Genomic DNA, 17,053 nt, shown 5'->3' on the forward strand with positions numbered 1-17,053 from the left:
GCTCCCAGCTCTTACAATCACTGGCCCCCATTCATTCATTCCTGCTGGGACCAGTCTGGCTGGCTCTCCGCCGCAGTGCATTGTGGGTCGCTGAGCCCCTCTGCTCTGTCACTTTAACAAAAAGTCAGACTCCTGGGCTAAACTCCGGCCTAGGTGACAGGGGCTGCAGCCAATGAGAGCGGACGGTCCGGCCGAGCCCCGCCCCGCCTTCCACTCGCAGTCCAGCCTGCGCCGCTGAGTGACAGCTGAGCTGCATCAATGAGCGCAGTGTCCAGGGAGAGCCCGCCTCCAGGGCGTTACCACGGCAACGGGACTGAAGGGAGCGGCGGAGCCGGGAAGAGGTAAGGGAGGCCCCGGGGGGGGGATCAGACTTTGGGGGGGATCCGGGTTACCTGCAGCGGGTGGTCGGGATGTCCCGGATTGTGGGGGGAAGGGTGGTACCGGACCGGATCATCGTTCTGTGGATCTATATATAGCTCGAACGTCTGAGGACAATAAGAGCGATCAGAGGAGGAGTGCGGGGATCCCCGGGCACCGATCTACCGGGATCTGGTCTGTGGATCCCATGTGTGCAGGAGGAATCGTACTGTGAGCAAGCTGGCCATACACCATACAATCTGATCGTACAGATCATCTATGGAAGAGGAGGGCAGTCCTACGACTTAAGGGGGGCATTAAAAGGGCACATCAATTTTTTAGTACCCCCCCCTCCCCCCCACATAAGCAGCAGATGGGGCAATTACATGGCTTTGCAAAAACGATCGCTCCTGTCACCCCCATCCACGTAAACGTGGGAGCGCCGCAAACGCCACGCACCTGCGTGAAATACATGGCATTGTGCAGTAATTACTGGGTTAAAATTGGTGGTGAGGAGGTACGGCATCACCGCCTTGCTGCCCCCCTGAAAAGTGATCCCAATGCAGATAACTTTTCAGAGGTGCGGAAGATAAGGCGCAAAGCTAAACGTATCGCCCAATCAATAATGCCCCCTACACACGATCCGAAAATGGGGCGACCGATCGTCCGACTTTTTCCGTTTACTAGTCGCAAGTAGAAATTAAATGGGTTACTTGAGTCACGAAAATTTGGTATCACAGAAAAAAAAAAAAATCAGAAGTGATGTCTAAACGAAAATCGTACGGTCCGGTATTGTACGAGGAAAATTTCCGTGCATGTTCGATAAAATAATATCGGATGCAGTGGCTGGTGCTCAAAATTTTTTGGGGGGGCGCAAACAAACGAAAATAAAATAAACCATCAATTGTCGCCACTGTGCCCATCAATTGTCGCCACTGTGCCCGTCAATTGTCGCCACTGTGCCCGTCAATTGTCGCCACTGTGCCCGTCAATTGTCGCCACTGTGCCCGTCAATTGTCGCCACTGTGCCCGTCAATTGTCGCCACTGTGCCCGTCAATTGTCGCCACTGTGCCCGTCAATTGTCGCCACTGTGCCATCAATTGTCACCACTGTGCCATCAATTGTCACCACTGTGCCATCAATTGTCACCACTGTGCCTATCAATTGTCGCCACTGCCCATCAAATGCAGCCACTGTGCCCATCAATTGTCGCCACTGTGCCCATCAATTGTCGCCACTGTGCCCATCAATTGTCGCCACTGTGCCCAGCAATTGTCGCCACTGTGCCCAGCAATTGTCGCCACTGTGCCCAGCAATTGTCGCCATTGTGCCATCAAACGCAGCCACTGTGCCATCAAACGCAGCCACTGTGCCATGCCATCAATTGTCGCCACTGTGCCCATCAATTGCCGCCAGTTTGCCCCGTCAAAAACGGCCAGATTGCTTTCCCCCGGCACTTCCCTTTCTCGGTTCAGCCATCCTCCCTCTGCGCTCCCTCGATGTCTTCTCCCGAGTCCCGCCCTCAATGTCGCTTCAGCCAATCAGGTTACCAGTAACCAGACCCGGTGAACCTAATTGGCTGAGACGAGTGTCAGTGTAACCAGGGAACGCACACCCCGTGCTATTTGGAAGCCAATTAGAGTCAGCAGGCTGTAATCGGAAAGCCTATCAGAGCCGCTGGCTCGGATAGACACTTCCAAACACCAACGAACTGCTGTTATTCAGATGGCCGGCGCTCCCCGGGGGGGGGGGCCATCTGAATAGTGGGCGGCAGCGGCGACAGTCTATAGATTTTATGCAATGCATGAATCTCTATGTATTGTAGACTTGAGAGAGGGGGCGGCGCTCCTGCGCCCACTATGGACGCACCGTCACGGATGAATTGTGATTGGCTCTCGAAAGCTCTGTACTGACGATCCGATTATCATCCAATTCTTCCTCGGAGGACATTTTCCGTACGATATTCGGATCGTGTGTACGGGGCCATTAGTGTCGCGTCAGGTAGGTGCTGCCCAGGTGAGGGTAGGTCTTTGATTGGTCGGGTCACACTTATGTGATTCGGGAAACGCAGCGAATCCTGTGTGTTTCCTGCATCGCATTGTGTCCATGAAATCTGCGTCCGCTTCAATGTTATCTTAATGCCCCACCCCCAAAAAAAACAAAAACGATCGCACAACGCAGTGCGATTGTCAGTGTTTGCGCCCAGCGAACTGCAGTAACATGCGGCTTGGTGCGGCGTGATTTTTTTTTAAATGGCACCTGCCGTACTGTGCAGTTGTATCAATGGGCTGTCAAAAACTGAATGTGTTGCAATGTGCGAAATCGCACGCTCAGGCTACGTTTCCACTAGCTTGACTTGTCATGCGATTTGGCAAAGTCGCATGACAAGTCGTACCCCCTTGACATCAATACCGTTCATATCTGTGCGACTTCAAAGTAGTCGTCTGCTCTACTTTGGTCTGACTTTAATGCGACTTGAGGTCCATAGACCTGGAGAATACACAGGCATTGCTTCAAGTCGCATCAAAATCGCGTGTCTTTCAGGTCGCAATAGCGGCAACCGAGGCTAAAACAGCTGCTTTACAGCGTGAACTGACCCTTAGCCCTGGTTCACACCAGTGCAGTTTTGAAATCGCAAAGCTGCAAAACCGTGCAATTTGCACCTCCTGCTTTCATTGCGACTTCATTTAACAGAAGTTTATGCAAGTCGCATTTAAATCAGGAAAAAAAGTAAGCACAGGAACCTTTTTCTGAGTCGCGGCGATTTGACCGGTTTTGTTGCTGGGATGCGATTTGGAACTGTCATGGCAAATCGCACCAGTGTGAGCGAGGGCTCCATTCACATTTGGCGTTTTGGGATCTCGGGCGAAATCAGTGCGATTCTGCCCGCGATTGCAAAATTGTACTGCAATTGCAAATCACATATTCAGGCGCCATTCGTTTTCTGTAGCACCTAAAACCCAGTGCGATTTATTTATTTTTTCCCCGGCAAAGTGGGAAGCTTGTCATCAAAAAGAAGCTTCTCCTTTATTTGGCGACAGGCTATGCACGGTGCGATTTGCCATACAATTTATCGTGTGATGATCGCAGCTGAACCGCACTGCGTTTTAGGTGCCATTGAAAAAGAATGTCACGCCAACATGCGTTTGGCAGTTGCAGTGAGATTTGAGATCGAAGGCAGAAGCGCTGCGATTCTTCGCGAGAACCGAAAGCCTCTCCTGTGATTGGAGCCTTAGAGCCCTTTCACACTGGTGCGTTTTCGCGGTAAAAATATCGCTCATAAACCGCTCCCCATGCATCTCAATGGACCCTTTCACACTGAGGCGTTGCGCTGGAGGAGCGTTGAGAAAAGTCCTTTTGGAGCAGCTTTTGAGCGCTGAAAAAAACGCCCCTCTCCATTGAAATTAATTGAAAACGCGGTAAAAACGCTGTAAAATAGCTGTGTTTTACCACTATTTTAACATTTTTTAACGCTATTTTAACGCTCCGCTTTAGGCGTTTCCAGTGTGAAAGGGCTCTTGGTGATACCGCTTTGTATTCCTGTATGAGGGAAGAACATCCCAAACAGATGTCACCCTTCTGTCTGCCACGTAACAGTCGCAGTGACAGTTGGGGACAGGCAAGGATCTGATGATTGTGTCTCCAGTTATTATACCGGATTTCTTTATTATTCCAGGTAGTTGTAGAACGCTGACCGTCTACACAGTGCTGTACATCTACAGTGAGGGGAAAAAGTATTTGACCCCCCTGCTGATTTTGTACGTTTGCCCACTGACAGAGAAATGATCCGTCTATAACTTTATTGGTCGGTTTATTTTAACAGTGAGAAACAGAATAACAACAATAATATCCAGAAAGACGCAAAAGTTATAAATTGATTTGCCTTTTAACCACTTGCTTACTGGGCACATAAACCCCCTTCCTGCCCAGGCGAAATTTCAGCTTCCGGCACTGCGTCACTTCAACTGACAATTGCGCGGTCGTGCGACGTGGCTCCCAAACAAAATTGACGTCCTTTTTTTCCCACAAATAGAGCTTTCCTTTGGTGGCATTTGATCACCTCTGCGGTTTTTATTTTTTGCGCTATAAACAAAAAAAGAGCGACAATTTTGAAAACAAAGCAATATTTTTTACTTTTTGCTATAATAAATATCCCAATTTTTTAAAAAAAAAACTTTTTTTTCCTCAGTTTAGGCCGATACATATTTTTATTAAAAAAAAAATCGCAATAAGCGACTGGTTTGCGCAAAAATTATAGCGCCTACAAAATAGGGGACAGAATTATGATTTTTCTTTTTATTATTATTTTTTTTTACCAGTAATGGCGGCGATCTGCGATTTTTATTGGGACTGCGACATTACGGCGGACACATCGGACACTTTTGACACATTTTTGGGACCATTCACATTTATACAGCGAACAGTACTATAAAAATGCATTGATTACTGTATAAATGTGACTGGCAGTGAAGGGGTTAACACTAGGGGGCGAGGAAGGGGTTAAATGTGTAAACTGGGAGTGTTTCTAACTGTGTGTGGGGGGAGGGGACTGACTGGGGGAGGTGACCAATGCTGTGTCCCTATGTACAAGGGACACAGATCGGTCTCCTCTCTGTTTACACACACAGATCCACGTCCTTGTCTGTGTATCAGCCAATCGCGGGTGCCTGGCGGATATTGCGGCCGCCAGGCACGCGCATCGGCACTTCAGTGATGCCGTGGGAGCGTGCGTGCGCCGCTGGCGCATGCGCAGTGGGTGCCCGGCCGTGAAGCCGAAAGCTGTCACGGCCGGGTGCCTACAGTTGAAATGAAGATGCCGGCCGGGGAGGGGGGGAGAGGAGCGGAGCCCCGGCCGGCGCGTCGCTGGAGCAGGTAAGTGTATGTTTATTAAAAGCCAGCAGCTACACTTTTTGTAGCTGCTGACTTTTAATAAACATAAAAAAATGGCTGGAACACCCCTTTAAATACAGTGAAACCTCAGATTACGAGCATAATCTGTTCCAGGAGACTGCTCGTAATCCAAAGTACTCGCATATCAAAGCGAGTTACCCCATTGAAGTCAATGGAAACTAAAATAATTTGTTCCACATTGACTTCCACGGCATGCATTATCCTCACATTGGAAGGAGATCCTCTTACTTCCTGTTGTGTGTACAGGACAGGAAATGAGAGGAAATCTTTATAATTGGCCACAGATGGCAAAAAAAAGTTTAGTTTTAGTTTGATGCCCGCTGATAGACACGAGACAAACCTCCATGTTTATATCCCAATCCTCTTATAGATCGGTAGTGAAGTATTCCCATATTTGATCATCTCATGGGCTGATGACAGTTAACCTTTTCATTGCCTGAGGCAAAACAGATGTCCTGACTCCAGAGCATCCGACGGTTCCATGTATAAATGATAGATAACCGTTACCACATTACTAGCCTAGGGCCGGTTAGTGTTCTCAGTAGATCAGTGCAATACTCAGAGTACCCCCCTCCCCTCCCCCATGTCTATTTGTAGTGACAGTGAAGGGTGTTGGTAGGAAGCAGTTTTATACTGGAGCTGCAATAATTGTAAAATTGGATCTAAACCCAAAAAGAAAAAAATGTAACAAATCACAGCTTACCAGTCCTTGGGCCCCATATACACTATTAGATTTTCTGCAGTTTTTTTGTCTTCAGATTTACCAAAACCATGTACCGTATTTGCCGGCGTATAAGACAACCCCCTAATTTTGGTTTTGGGATATACTCGCCGTATAAGACGACACCCTTTCCCACCTCACTGTGCCATTGCCTCACCTCACCTCACTGTGCCATTGCCTCACCTCACCTCACTGTGCCATTGCCTCACCTCACCTCACTGTGCCATTGCCTCACCTCACCTCACTGTGCCATTGCCTCACCTCACCTCATTGTGCCATTGCCTCACCTCACCGCTTCACTGTGCCATTGCCTCACCTCACTGTGCCATTGCCTCACCTCACCGCTTCACTGTGCCATTGCCTCACCTCACTGTGCCATTGCCTCACCTCACCGCTTCACTGTGCCATTGCCTCACCTCACCTCACTGCTTCACTGTGCCATTGCCTCACCTCACTGTGCCATTGCCTCACCTCACTGTGCCATTGCCTCACCTCACCTCACTGTGCCATTGCCTCACCTCACCGCTTCACTGTGCCATTGTCTCACTGTGCCATTGCCTCACCTCACCTCATTTCCTCACTGTGCCATTGCCTCTCCTCACCTCACTGTGCCATTGCCTCACCTCACCTCCCTGCTTCACTGTGCCATTGCCTCACTGTGCCAAACGTGGCTAACGGCTTGTAACGGTGTTTAGGTGCTTTTTTGGATGTTTTTCATTTTACAGCTCAACAGCCTCAGCTCCTGGACGCACAGGCTGGCTTTTTTTTTTTCTACTGCCCCTAAATGCTTATGCCTCGAAACGCCTCTGACAGTTTGTGTGCATGGACACGTAGGCCAACATGGAGAGGCATTTAGAGGCAGTAAAAAAAAAAAACACATCAGACGCCCCTAACCGCAGCTGTAAAAATGTCCTGTGTGCATGAACCCTTAGATGTGGTGTCCTCACTGGTCCCCACTCTCTCCTGGGACCAGTGTGTTTCCCAGAAGACATCAGGGGGGGGGGGGGGCAAGGGACGTGACTCCCATGGGAGTCTATGCCTGGAAGTGGGTGCAAATACCTGTATTATACAGGTATCTGCACCTCCTCCCCCCTGAAAGGAGCAAAATGTGACACTGGAGGGGGGGATGGTTCCGAAAAGCGGTGTGTGGACCTCTGCGTTAAACCGTATTTTTATTTTTATTTTCAAATCGGATTATTTGAATAAATGCTTTTGGAGTAAAAATCTATCTAAAGATGGTTTTCTATTTAAGATGCATTAATAATTTGGTTTATTCAGGATGAAATGTATATTCTGCAATAGTTACATTTTTGCTAAACTCGTTCAATGAATCCAAGCTCTGCAAGCTGACATAACATTGTACTGCATTGAGGCATTCACACAATTTCACAGTAACCATGAGATAAAACAAAGTTTAGGATTATTCCTTTGTCCAATTGTTTTGCAAATCCTATGTACACTACAAACTGTATGATTGAATCGGTTCTGATATCGCTGTTTTACTAACCTGCAAAATCCAGGAATCAAAATAGGGAAGGGGATATCACTGCTCTAGGTAGGTCAAGCAAAGGTGAAAATATCTCTTAGAAGCCCAGGTGCTGGCAATGCATATGGCAATAAAACAGGAAGAAGTTCTGGAGAGCCGCACTCCAAAAAAGTTTTTGCCTTTTATTCAAAAGTTGAAACCAAAAATACATGCCAGAGCAGAACGGACAGAAGAGCTGACGCATTTCACACTAACAATCAGTGCTTAGTCAGCTATGACTAAGCACCGTTAGTGTGAAATGCTAACGGTATTGGGGTATTCAAACCACACATGTGAGGTATCGATGCGATTGGTAGAGCGAGAGCAATAATTCTAGCCCTAGAACCCCTCTGTAACTCAAAACATGCAACCTGTAGAATTTTTTAAACGTCGCCTATGGAGATTTTAAAGGGTAAAAGTTTGTCGCCATTCCACGAGCGGACGCAATTTTGAAGCGTGACATGTTGGGTATCAATTACTCAGTGTAACATTATCTTTCACAATATAAAAAAAAAATTGGGCTAACTTTACTGTTGTCTTATTTTTTAATTAAAAAAAAAAAGTGTATTTTTTCCCAAAATACGGTGTGACAGAAAGTATTGCAACGACCGCCATTTTATTCTCTATGGTGTTAGAATAAAAAATATATATAATGTTTGGGCGTTCTAATTAGAGGGAAGGAGATGGCAGTGAAAACACTGTGGAAGCTCCATTAGATTTGCTGATTTACTTGTCATGCCAACGGCCACCACAAGATGGCGCCAGATCACAGAAGGAAGCTTGGGCCTGCAGAAGGCCGCAAAGCCGAGGCCTCAATTACCGGCCGGCGCGGCGGTGGAGGTGGGGGCGCACGGAGACACAGGATGGGGTATCCTGTGTCTCCGTGCTCCCCCCACTGCGCGATTGAGGCTGCGGCTTTGCGGCCTTCTGCAGGCCTAAGCTTCCCCCGGGCGCCAGGTCGCGAATTCTAGTCGCAGTTGCGACCGGGCGCCCGGATTTTGTCGAGCCCTGCTCTATCAGCTTGTTGGATCTCTGGCAGGATTAACTTCTTCCCTTTTTTTTTTTTTTTTGCACTTATTGAACCGATATAACAAAAGGGAGCGAATAAGAGAAGTTAAAGTGGAGTTCCACCCATAAATATAACATTACATCAGTAGTTTTAAAAAAATGTCATTAGTCCTTTACGAATTTTTTTTTTTAGATGCCTTCAAAGTGTTGTTGCTAGGCAGAATAGTTAATCTTCCCACTTCCTGCACCTAGGTGCTTAATGCATCCTAACCTACACCGCACAGACTCCTGGGAATGTAGTGGGTGTAACTTTCCAGGAGTCTGTGCACTCCCCAGTCTCAAAGAATCATGTGACTTGGACAGCACAGGTGCTGAAACCTGATCTGACACTGCTTGTGCAGCACTGAGCATGTGCGAGATCTGCAAGGCTGAAATCCAGGAAGTCATACAGTCTGGCTTCATGATGCCCACACTTAAGATGGCCCCAGTCAATTTCTATTTTATAAAGTGTCTAAATGCTGTAACAACCTTACAAAACGGACCTTAGTTTACAGACTAACTTTACTAGAATACATTAAGCTTGTGTATTACAGGGGTATGTATATTTAAAAAGTGAAATTGTGGCCGGAACTCCGCTTTAATTGTTATAACTTATGTGGGTGTATGGATAGGGTGCCCAACGGGTATTTTAGGAGAATTAAATTGTTTGATCACAGAAACTTCCAGCATGCCATACAATAGTTTACTATTGTCCTAGTACTGCTAGGACCTTGAAGAAGGGGACCCCCCCCCCCCCCCCCCGAAAGCCTGTCCTGAAAAATTGTATGTTGGTGCAAATTAAAAAAAAATAATCACGGACAGTACTGCTTTATTTCTGAGACAATAGTTTACATACACTATATTACCAAAAGTACTGGGATTTTTTCCAGCAAAGGTTTTTCCTATTTACTTTTTGTCTTCTCTAGTCCCTTTTAGGTTATTTTTTTCTTTTATAAGTCCACTTTAAACTGAACCCATGTGGGAAACCATTTTATAAATTGTCTTTTATTGTTTGCAGCAGATACTGTAGCTACTGACTTTTAATATTAGGACACTTACCTGTCCAGTTTCAATCAGCTCTCGGGTTCCGCCGCCGCCATTCCTTGTAAGGGGAACTGTCAGTGAAGCCTTGCGGCATCACAGCCGCTTCCCTAAGGCTCCATCCACACCTAGGCAGACAAATTTGCGGCGTTTTGTCGCCGCAAATCGCGGTACAAATAGCAGCGTTTTGTACCGCGATTTGCGGCGACAAAACACCGGTATTGTCCGCCTAGATGTGCCCCAGATTGACCCCCTCTATGGAAATGCTTCCCATCTCCTAGCCGAACGCCGAAAGCCGCCTGAAAAAAAGGTCCGGGACCTTTTCTCAGGCGGCAGGCGTTCGGCGTGGAGATGTGAACCATCTCCATAGAGGGACATGTGTTCTCATCCCTCTGGCGGCAGCGGCGTAGCACTACAGGCGTAAAAACGCCTAGATGTGAATGGGGGCTAAGGCGCATGTGCGAAGTGCTGCACTTTCTGAATGGCCCGTTGACGGTGGAAGGACGAGGGTGGGCCGAACTCCTCAGACCCCGGCCCCCCCCCCCACTGTGCACTATTTCAAAATTGTCGCACTATTTTTGTTTATAGTGCAAAAAATAAAAACCGCAGAGGTGATCAAATACCACCAAAAGAACGCTCTATTTGTTGGGAAAAAAAAGGACGTCAATTTTGTTTGGGAGCCACGTCGCACGACCGCGCAATTGTCAGTTAAAGCGACGCAGTGCCGAATCGCAAAAACTGGCCGGGTTCTTTAGCTGCCTAAAGGTCCGGGTCTTAAGTGGTTAAATGGGATATTTATTATAGCAAAAAGTAAAAAATATTGTTTTTTTTTTTTTCAAAATTGTCGCTCTTTCTTTGTTTATGACGCAAAAAATAAAAACCGCAGAGATGATCAAATACCACCAAAAGAAAGCTCTATTTGTTGGAAAAAAAAAGGACGTCAATTTTATTTGGGAGCCACGTCGCACAATGTGAAAGATGAAATTTCGCCTGGGCAGGAAGGGGGTATATGTGCCCAGTAAGCAAGTGGTTAACCACTTCCCGACCGCCGCATGTAAATGTACGTCCACAGAATGGCACGTACAGGCACATGGGCGTTCATGTACGTCCTTGCCTTCTAGCGGGTGGGGGGTCCGATCGGAACCCCCCCCCGCTACATGCGCCGGTCAGGTTCGCTCGGGAGCGATCCGGGACGACGGTGCGGCTATTTGATTATAGCCGCTCCGTCGCGATCGCTCCCCGGAGCTGAAGAACGGGGAGAGCCGTATGTAAACACGGCTTCCCCGTGCTTCACTGTGGCGGCGCATCGATCGTGTCATCCCCTTTATAGGGGAGACACAATCGATGACGTCAGTCCTACAGCCACACCCCCCTACAGTTGTAAACACACACTAAGTGAACACTAACTCCTACAGCGCCCCCTGTGTTTAACTCCCAAACTGCAACTGTAATTTTCACAATAAACAATGCAATTTAAATGCATTTTTTGCTGTGAAAATGACAATGGTCCCAAAAATGTGTCAAAATTGTCCGAAGTGTCCGCCATAATGTCGCAGTCACGAAAAAAAAATCGCTGATCGCCGCCATTAGTAGTAAAAAAAAAAAAAATTAATAAAAATGCAATAAAACTATCCCCTATTTTGTAAACGCTATAAATTTTGCGCAAACCAATCGATAAACGCTTATTGCGATTTTTTTTTTACTAAAAATAGGTCGAAGAATACGTATCGGCCTAAACTGAGGAAAAAAAATGTTTTTATATATGTTTTTGGGGGATATTTATTATAGCAAAAAGTAAAAAATATTGCATTTTTTTCAAAATTGTCGCTTTATTTTTGTTTATAGCGCAAAAAATAAAAACCGCAGAGGTGATCAAATACCACCAAAAGAAAGATCTATTTGTGGGGAAAAAAAGGACGCCAATTTTGTTTGGGGGCCACGTCGCACGACCGCGCAATTGTCTGTTAAAGCGACGCAGTCCCGAACTGTAAAAACACCTTGGGTCTTTAGGCAGCATTTTGGTCCGGGGCTTAAGTGGTTAAAAAAAAAAAAAAAACACACAACATATGAACAATATGAAACAAATTCTATTTTAATACATAATATTGCATGTGTCCTTGTATGATGGAGCTCTGAGCTCTGTTCCTAATTGAATTCATGCTTCTCATTGTGGTTACAAATTCTCTGAAGCTTACAATACGATCCTTAGCTGGAAAGATCCACCAGTTCCCGAAGCGTTAAAAAGCTTAGACATGATTCCGGTTGGGAGACAAGAAGCAGATCTGACTGTACACTTAACAGATTGTCAGGCTGTGCACCCCCGTCTGAAACATTTAGCTAATTAGGCAGCTCTGATTTTGTGTATCTCTTCAGGGCATATCTGAGCAATCAAACGTGATAGATTTTGACAGTGAGAAAAAAAAAAAATCTGGACCGTCTCCAAATGTGCATAAAAGCAAAAAAATACTGGCGTGATAGATCAGCGTGGCCAGGATATGTCAGCGCTCTGTTTATAGACTGAGCACATAGCTGGCCCTGATTGGATGACCAATTATATGTGTGAAGGTACATATAGATATAAGAAAGCACTATTGCTCATGGCATAAACAGTTCTGATTGCATCGATTATGCCCAGCGTACCCTCACCACCACCGGCCCTGTCTGGGGTGGCCAGGAAAATCCATCCCAGGAAATCATTAATGTTCATGCTAGTTTTGTGAATACTTGCCCATGCAGAATGAAAGACAGGTTTACTTTACTGTCCACCCATCAGCAGTTTATATTCACCTGGTTTCAACCACTTAAGCCCCGGACCATTATGCAGCTAAAGGACCTGGCCCATTTTTGCGATTCAGCACTGCGTCGCTTTAATTGACAATTGCGCGGTCGTGCGACGTGGCTCCCAAACAAAAAAGGACGCCAATTTTGTTCGGGAGCCATGACGCACGACCGCGCAATTGTCAGTTAAAGCAACGCAGTGCCGAATCGCAAAAATAGGATTTTTGTACTCGCCGTAAAATCCATTTCTCTGAGTTCATAGACGGACACAGCACCCACCCCTCCTTTGTTTGTACTGCTTGTTACGAACTGAGGCTGCTAGAGCAGGGTGTGGGTTATGCCCGGGGGGCCACGCCCCCTGGGAGGAGCTGCACTGAGGAATGTGTTGTTAACACTTAAAGTGCTTTTTTTCTGCCTAAACTCTCCTAAAGGGAAGCGGATATAACCCTACTGTCAAAGGATGCTGTGTCCGTCTATGAACTCAGAGAAATGGATTTTACGGTGAGTACAAAAATCCTATTTTTGCGATTCGGCACTGCGTCGCTTTAACTGACAATTGCGCGGTCGTGCGACGTGGCTCCCAAACAAAATTGGCGTCCTTTTTTCCCCACAAATAGAGCTTTCTTTTGGTGGTATTTGATCACCTCTGTGGTTTTTATTTTTTGCGCTATAAACAAAAATAGAGCGCCAATTTTGAAAAAAAATCGATATTTTTTACTTTTTGCTATAATAAATATCCCCAAAAAATATATACAAAAAATGTTTTTCCCTCAGTTTTAGCCAATACGTATTCTTCTACATATTTTAGGTAAAAAAAATCGCAATAAGCGTTTATTGATTGGTTTGCGCAAAATTTATAGCGTCTACCAAATAGGGGACAGTTTTATTGCATTTTTATTAATATTGTTTTTTACTAGTAATGGCAGCGATCAGCGATTTTTTTTTTTTTTTTTTTTTTATCGTGACTGCAACATTATGGCGGACACTTTTGACACTGTTTTGGGACCATTGTCATTTTTACAGGGAACAGTGCTATAAAAATGCACTGGTTACTGTAAAAATTACACTGGCAGTGAAGGATTAACCAGGAGGGGGCACTGTAGGGGTTAAGTGTGCCCTAAGGGAGTGTTTTTACTGTGGGGGGGCGTGTGACATCACTGTTCGTCGTTCCCTATGACGGAACAGACGATCAGTGTCAGTCTCACTAGGAAGCATGGGGAGGGTTTGTTTACACTTACTTCTCCCCGTTCTTCCTCTCTGTGACCGAATCGCGGGACACCGACGGCGATCGGGTCCGCGGTTCCCGCGAGGACGGTCACAGAGATGGACCCCCCAGTGTCCTGGCTAATAGGGACTAATAGGCTACTCTGGCAGCTGGTGTCGCCATTTGTCAGAATACAATAGACGCAACTAGAGATTCATCAATCCATTGTGTTTTGTGTAGATGGAGAAATCGGCTCAATTTTTTTATTTTTGTTCAGCCTGGAGGCTGAACAAAGAAAATCGGTGTGTGTGGCTAGCCTTAGTGACATGTTTCCCATACCCACAAAGCTAGCCATACGTGGGCTAAATGAGATTAAATCAATTGATTCCTCTATTCATGCTAAACAACGTGAATAGATAAATATCCCCTGCCAGCTATTCTATTTGGCATCCATGAAACCCGTATATACATATGCATGTATACATTAGTGCTGCCAAACAATGACTGCATCTGATTGACGCAGTCACTACACAGCTGATAGTTTTCCACTTGGCACAACCGATTTATTGGCCTTTGTAGAGCTTGGTGGTGCTTGCAGTGCCAGGAAAGGGAAGGTATGTATAAGTTGCTAGTGGGTCCTCAATTAAAGCAACCATGTAAAAAAAGAAAACATAGAACAATGGTCTCTTACAATACAATACTTCTCGCTGGCCAATGTTTCCAAACTTTGCCCCCCCCCCCCCCAAAATAACAGCTCTGTGGCTTCCACTAAACACCAAATGGGAGTGTTGGATGCCAGTGTTCCCTCCTGCTGGCTGTGGCCTCCACTAAACATCAAATGGGAGTGTTGGATGCCGTTGTCCCCTGCGGCTTGCTGTGGTTCTGTGGCCTCCACTAAACACAAAATGGGAGTGTTGGATGCCGTTGTCCCCTGCGGCTTGCTGTGGTTCTGTGGCCGCCACTAAACACCAAATGGGAGTGTTGGATGCCGGTGTCCCCTCCCGCTGGCTGTGGTTCTGTGGCCTCCACTAAACACAAAATGGGAGTGTTGGATGCCGTTGTCCCCTGCGGCTTGCTGTGATTCTGTGGCCGCCACTAAACACCAAATGGGAGTGTTGGATGCCAGTGTTCCCTCTCGCTAGCTGTGGTTCTGTGGCCTCCACTAAACACCAAATGGGAGTGTTGAATGCCGGTGTTCCCTCCTGCTGGCTGTGGTTCTGTGGCCTCCACTAAACACCAAATGGGAGTGTTGGATGACGTTGTTCCCTCTCGCTGGCTGTGGTTCTGTGGCCGCCACTAAACACGAAATGGGAGTGTTGGATGCCGTTGTCCCCTCCCGCTTGCTGTGGTTCTGTGGCCTCCACTAAACACCAAATGGGAGTGTTGGATTCCGGTGTCCCCTCCCGCTTGCTGTGGTTCTGTGGCCTCCACTAAACACCAAATGGGAGTGTTGGATGCCGGTGTCCCCTCCCGCTTGCTGTGGTTCTGTGGCCTCCACTAAACACCAAATGGGAGTGTTGGATGCCAGTTTTCCCATCCCCCCCCCCAACTGTCCACCTTTAAACTAATATGATGGGCACTTGGGTGAGTAGACATCACCGCAGCCAGCATGTTTTGCATCATGGTGCAGCATTTTTAACCTGCGTATTGAAGTCAATCAGACCATGCTGCAGCCACAAACCAAGCGCTTGGCTTGATTGTGGCATGGTATTTAAATGCAAAATGCTCCTTCGGCTAAAAGAAGAAAAAAAAAGGAAAAATTTAAAAAGAAAACTCAGACATTCAGGAGGTGACAGTTTTGCAGCTTGAACATCTGCAAACTGCCTAAGTAAAAAAGCCCTCATGTTTTTGCTGTGACACAGGGTTCAGAGGACCAAACACAGCACTGTGGGAGTTAGAAATTGGCTTGTTAGCCCATCATGTACAAATCCGCTCCTTGCAGACTTGCATGAACAGCGGGGGCGTTTGGCTCTATGTCGGCTATAGTGCGCAGGCGCCGTCAACAGCTGTTCGTCATTTCAGAGGTTCGTGGCTTTCGGCGGCTCGGTACTGCGCATGCCCGTGGGCATTTGTCGTCACAACACCGGCACTACAGAGGAAGCATCAGCTTATGTGCCCCCTGCTTCCTCTGCTGCTGGCACCGACTCCATGCATGCTGATGCTCTGGCATGGCGAGTTGGCAACCCACTGATCCCAATTTGGGCTTGCCAACCTGCCATCCCAGAGTATGGACATGCGCTTCCCTGATTTGAGGGCACGAGCCACATTAGAGGGCCCCACGGGCCACGCGTTGAGCACCCCTGTTGTAGATCAACCATCCTCGACCAGGGTTCCATGGAATGCAGGGGTTCCTCCAGAGGTTGCCAGGTGTTCTTTGAGCTGTTGCAAACTGACCTCCCACATGATGGTGCCTGCACAGTAGAGCTGCACGATTAATTGTATAATAATCGTAATCTCGATTCACCCCCCCCCCCCCCGCGATCTCCAGCCCAGATTAACGCGATTTTTCAGGTGTCCCCGGGTTGTAGCATGGATCGGAGGAGGAGCCGTCGGAACCAGCGTGGAACGCAAATGGCGCTGATACCGAAACTGACGTCAGCAGAGAGCGTGATGCGGTGGATGCCTGGGCGGTACAACGTTTCTTCGTCGGAGACCCTGGCCCAGGGAAACATACATACATACACACATTATATATATATATATAATAATTAGGGCTGTGGAAATTAACTTTTAATTCATCGATTAATCTTTAATTTTTGTACTCGCCTCTCCGCCGGCTTCAAGGAGTTCCTGTCGGAGATCCGGTGACGTCACGGCCACCGGCGGGTCTTGCCGTGTCCATCTGAAGGGCTCCTTTGCTGTGCCTTCATATCTGCATGTCGGCGGGAGCTTACTATCTGCCACACGGTTGTTACACTTCCCTCTATCAACCTGGGATTCTACAACCATCCACTGGGAGTTGTGATAGTTCCCTTCACGGGACATCTACATGCTGACGGACTGATGTTAACTTCTCCTCATCTAGATTCAGCAGTGGCATCGTTGTACACATTTTTATACCAGTATCATACCATTTTTACAGTTTATGTAGCTACATCGATTTTATCTCCAGTGCAATATTTATTTTGTTACCTACTTGAAGACTATAAAAGTTTTAATGCTATTCCCATCGAGTGCTGCCTTTGTGTGTTTTTTGTATCCTGCTATCCATTTTTCCAGTGGTTGGTAGCTGCACTGGGAATCAGCCTGCAAGGAGATCAGCTAAAATTAGTTGGATCTGTATGTGCGTTATAATTAATCGAAATTAGTCGATTAATCGATTAAAAAAAAAATAAACTATTTGAATCGAACACAAAAATTTTGATCAGTAACAGCCCTAATATATATATATATATATAATGTCCTCCCTATGTCTCCATGCAGCACCCACAGATCTACATTTTAAAATAGTTAATTTAAAATATTAAA

The 17,053-nt window shown here is 46.7% G+C and overlaps 1 protein-coding gene across 2 annotated transcripts in view; it reads left to right on the forward strand.

Moving 5' to 3' along the window:
• The first annotated feature begins 242 nt into the window (after positions 1-242).
• Positions 243-17,053, forward strand: part of ELMO2 (engulfment and cell motility 2) — a 127,801-nt gene continuing 110,990 nt past the window's right edge. For both annotated transcript variants that reach the window (XM_040330266.1, XM_040330267.1), the window contains exon 1: positions 243-341. The gene's annotated coding sequence lies outside the window, so the exon portion shown is untranslated. The remainder of the gene's footprint in view (positions 342-17,053) is intronic.

This window comes from Rana temporaria, chromosome 12 (assembly GCF_905171775.1).
Source record: "Rana temporaria chromosome 12, aRanTem1.1, whole genome shotgun sequence".
Classification (NCBI taxonomy): Eukaryota; Metazoa; Chordata; class Amphibia; order Anura; family Ranidae; genus Rana; species Rana temporaria.